We start from the raw sequence: 4,988 nt of genomic DNA, 5'->3' as shown, positions 1-4,988 counted from the left end.
TCTTTACCCTTTGGCCATGAAACCTCCTTTGGATTTATGATTCCCCCCAATCTTCTATTTTAATTTTAGGGTCCATAAAGAACAAGAACAAAAAAATAGAAGCTGTTAATTAACTCAAAAAAATGTCTTAAATATTTCGTTGCAATGAATATTAATTAGTAATTAAATAAAAAGAAAATAATAAGTAATATAATGATTTTTTGAAAACTATATTTCAAATCTTTGTACAGTATTTTTTTTAAGTATCTCGTAGGATACTCTTTCCCTAGCAACACTTTTTTTTTAATTGGATCCTGAACCCTCGTTTTTATGACCTTTCGGCCCCCTTTTTTTTTTCTAATTCTTTTTTTAGAATTAGAAAAAAAGGGGGGGTTATTCCCCGATCGTTGATCGTATCTCTAAATTTTTTATCCTTTCTGATGTTAATAACTAGAATTAAAAAAAGGGAAATGTTAATGCATCTGGAAATAAACGATTAATCTCTATTATAAACCTGCTAACGAAACGAACCATAGAGTACTTAGTACCGGTGCTACGGAAAGATATGTTTTTAGATCTCGCATTTGAAATCCTCCTTCTTTCTTCTTTATTGTATTACAATATATATAGTAATATATATAACTATAGATGTACATGTAGTTAAGAAGTTCTTGTATTTGTATATGTAACCCCCATTTTCAAAATTAGAATTGAAATATTGTCTACTAGAACGATCTTATAGATTCCATTTTCAAATGGAAACGCCTTTTTATGTAAATTTGAAATTGATAGGATTTGCCTAAAAAAAGTAATTTTTTTAATTATACTTATATATATGTTTGTTATCTGATATGAAACAAAAAAAAAGAAGGATGTGGAAAACAAGATAGGAATGTTTACAATGACACTGTAAACCAATCGAAAGGGATGTAGCGCAGCTTGGTAGCGCGTTTGTTTTGGGTACAAAATGTCACGGGTTCAAATCCTGTCATCCCTACCTAATTACTGCTCAGAAGAGCAGTAACGAGGAATCCATTTTAGATTTATCTTTTTTTAATAAAATTGGACATACATATAATTCTGAATTTTATGATATACTATGATATAGTATATACGTACAAAATCGATTCGAGTTAAAGAATGTCCTCTTTCTAGCCTTTTCGTTTTTTTATAAAAAACAAGAAAAGCGCTCTTAGTTCAGTTCGGTAGAACGTGGGTCTCCAAAACCCAATGTCGTAGGTTCAAATCCTACAGAGCGTGATGTCACTCTTGTTTATTAGATTGTGTCAAAATTCCACTGTTCGCAAATAATTGAGCAGCAATCTGAATTCGACCTCCCGCATATGAAAGCAAGAAGGAGGTCAGTCAAAAAAAAGAGATGTTAATTAATCAAAAGTCCAACTGATCACCACGTCTGTATTGTAAATAAGCAGTTACGAATAATCCAGCCAAAGTAATAGGAATTAGACCTAAGACGATTCCAAATAAAGAAACTTCAATCATTTCAATTTTATTTTGTTTTCATTTTTGAAAGGGAGAAAAGAGAGGTACTATCTATTCCTAGCTCTTAATCTGTATTGCCGACGAATCTCAATGACCAAAATTGGGTAATTAACACGGTAAGGAACTATCGAACATATGAAATACCATATAAATTTTTTGATCAAAAAAGATTCATTCAATTAATTTCAAATAAGTCGTATTTTGCTTAGACCAATAAATAGAACTGAGGTTATAGTTAAAGCTGCTAGTAGAAAACCGAAATAACTAGTTATAGTAGGCATGAAGGGACTCAATAAAATATGTTTTTTTATACATATGTTTCTAAAGTACTTCCCGAAGTTTCAATAAAAAATTTTTTAAAGTAAAGATAGATACAAATACTAGTTCCAAGAATCAAAAAATTAAATTGAAAATTTGTGAGTTATCAAGCATTATCGGTGGTATGAACAAAAATAGAGAAAAAGAAAAAACGAAATTCATCGTCTTTGGCATCTGCACCATCTCAGGATTCAGAATTCACGTAACTGATTCATTGAAAAACTCTTTAAGAAATTAATAAGAAAAAATAATACATAAAAAATAACTCTATTATATAACTTCAGTTAAAACATAGAACTTTTTTGAATAAACATGTAAAAATTTTTAAAAAAGTTGTTTGATTCTTTTTTTTTAAGTGACCTTAGAACCTAGAATATGCCCCCTTCTACATTTATTCAAATTGAAATAAATTCAATTTTGAATAAAGTAGATTAATATAGTAGAGCAGTTTTCTTCATTTAATCTATGAAATTAAACCAAAAAGCAGTATCCTACACGGAGAACGAGATCAGTCAAAAAAAGAGTTATTTATTTTAACTAGATTTTTAAAACTTGTAATTAGCAATTTCTATTATCGTTTCCTTTCTAGGTTTTAGGTTTTTTTCTTTCGATATTATATAGAAAATAGAGTGAAAAACCCATCATCTTTGTAGTTAGTTAAAGAAAGAAAAAACCTTTAAATTGAATACAACAAAACAATGCACGCATTCCAAAGATTTAGTATTATTATTTTTTTATTATTTGTTGTTCTTTTGAATTGATCCAAAACTATTCTTCCTTTTCTTGTTACTGGAAATTAATTCCTTAAAATAAAATGAAATAAAAAGCAAAAACGGGGGGGGGTCACATTATCATTACAAAAAAATATCTTCTACAATTATGCATATGCAACAAAAATGAAATTGATGGGTTTTGGATTCAATTGACTTGGGACAATATGAGAATTTCCTTAATGAATTATTAGAATTAGAAACCACCCTCTTGAATTTTCATTTTATCTAATCTTTAGTTTATTTTCTAGTCCAAAACAAATAAAGGATCAAAGCCCCTATAGATTACAGATACAGGAATTTGAAGAAGTGGAACATGGTTATACATCGACAAGCAAAAAAAAAACGAAATAAATTATCTAACACTTCAGTTCTATACTAATTCAAATTGCGTTGCTGTGTCAGAAGAAGGATAGCTATACTGATTCGGTAGACTCTAAAAATACCCTTGGTACTTTATTGACGATCTCACAAAGATGTAATCTCAGTGAATTTGAATTTACTGATTCATCTTTTACAGAATCGATTCCCTACAAGAATATCTGGAGTTCAGTATGTCTGGAAGCACAGGAGAACGTTCTTTTGCTGATATTATTACCAGTATTCGATACTGGGTCATTCATAGCATTACTATACCTTCCCTATTCATTGCGGGCTGGTTATTCGTCAGCACCGGTTTAGCTTACGATGTGTTTGGGAGCCCTCGTCCAAACGAGTATTTTACAGAGAGCCGACAGGGCATTCCATTAATAACAGGCCGTTTTGATTCTTTGGAACAACTCGACGAATTTAGTAGATCTTTTTAGGAGGACCCAATGACTATAGATAGGACCTATCCAATTTTTACAGTGCGCTGGTTGGCTGTTCATGGACTAGCTGTACCTACCGTTTCTTTTTTGGGGTCAATATCAGCAATGCAGTTCATCCAACGATAAACCGAATTCAATTATTTATAGAGCTATGACACAATCAAATCCGAACGAACAAAATGTTGAATTAAATCGTACCAGTCTCTATTGGGGGTTATTACTCATTTTTGTACTTGCTGTTTTATTTTCAAATTATTTCTTCAATTAAAATTAAGTAAAATTAAGAAAAGAGCGTAGAATAATAAAATAAAAAACAAAGAGTAGTAATTTTCTTATCCCATTCGTTTTCTTATCCCATTCGGATGGATTATATATCATAATTATCTCTGACTGTTTATGTTTCTAGCATGACCACTCGATGAAATGTGGAGGGAAGCAGGATAAATGGCTGATACTACTGGAAGGATTCCTCTTTGGGTAATAGGTACTGTAGCTGGTATTCTTGTGATCGGTTTAATAGGTATTTTCTTTTATGGTTCATATTCAGGATTAGGTTCATCCCTGTAGAAATTGGATGAACTGAGTTATAGACGTGAAAACATAAGAACTCAACGGGGCCCAACTCTTCCTTCTTTGTCTGATTCGAGGGGGTCCCGTTGAACTGCTAATAATCAGAACAATTTTTATCGTGTTTTTGAAAAATGAACTTAATTAGATTAGTAGGTTAGGAGCATATAGTATTTATTATTAACCTTTCAAAGATCGAAAAAAAGGGGGGGGGGTCACTTAATTTTATTTTTCTGCTTTCCCGACTGACACAATATTTTTTATCATTAGATCTATCATTAAAATTTTGTCTATACTCTATACTAATAGAAGTTTTTTCTTATTTTTTTAGTATTTCATCAAACTTGAAATGAAAATAAATAAAACTACAAAAAGTAACTATTATTAATACTATTAATTAATAATTATATATACGATATATATTAATATAGATATATTAAAACCTTATATATATAGAAACAGTAATATATATGTAAACTAAGAATAGGATTTTTTAACGAATGCAATTAAGAATGACAAGATCGACACAAGAAAAGGATGTCTAAAATTCCTTTTCTTGTGTCGAAGACTCGCAAGACAAGTAATACTCCCTATAGTCCCTAAAATTTGTTATTTCGCCAATTTCTAGTTCCCTTTTTTCTACGCTTGCTTTCCTTATTTTAGTATCTAGTCAAATTTTTCCATTCTAAATTACATTAGAAAAAAACTCTTGATTATTGATACATTCTATCAATTTCAATTGGTCACTAACGACAGAGTTACATCACACCCCCTCCCATTTTTCAATACAAATTTGTATTGAAAAATAAAGAAAAGGGGGGTAAAGTGAATTCTTCTTAATATACATACTAGGATTAGGACTATCAGACAAGTAATTCCTGACACCTGGTCGAAATCGAAAGTCTAAAGAGAGGCAAAAAGGCTTTTGATAATTTTTTTTGTTCTTTCTTTTTTACGAATTTGATAAGGCGAAATAGACAGATCTAAAAATTCATTTCGGATAATTGAACCTTCTCAAACTGTTTCTTTTTAAGAACCAAAA

At 30.4% G+C, this 4,988-nt stretch overlaps 1 non-coding gene across 1 annotated transcript; it reads left to right on the top strand.

The window, feature by feature from the left end:
* Positions 1-1,165: 1,165 nt before the first annotated feature.
* TRNAW-CCA lies at positions 1,166-1,239 on the top strand. The gene has a single exon. It is a non-coding gene; the product is annotated as a tRNA-Trp (tRNA).
* Positions 1,240-4,988: the final 3,749 nt, after the last annotated feature.

Source organism: Brassica napus, unplaced genomic scaffold (assembly GCF_020379485.1).
Source record: "Brassica napus cultivar Da-Ae unplaced genomic scaffold, Da-Ae ScsIHWf_3149;HRSCAF=3968, whole genome shotgun sequence".
Taxonomy (NCBI): Eukaryota; Viridiplantae; Streptophyta; class Magnoliopsida; order Brassicales; family Brassicaceae; genus Brassica; species Brassica napus.
Note: the sequence above shows the minus strand (reverse complement) of the source record. Positions and strands in the feature narration are given on the sequence as shown.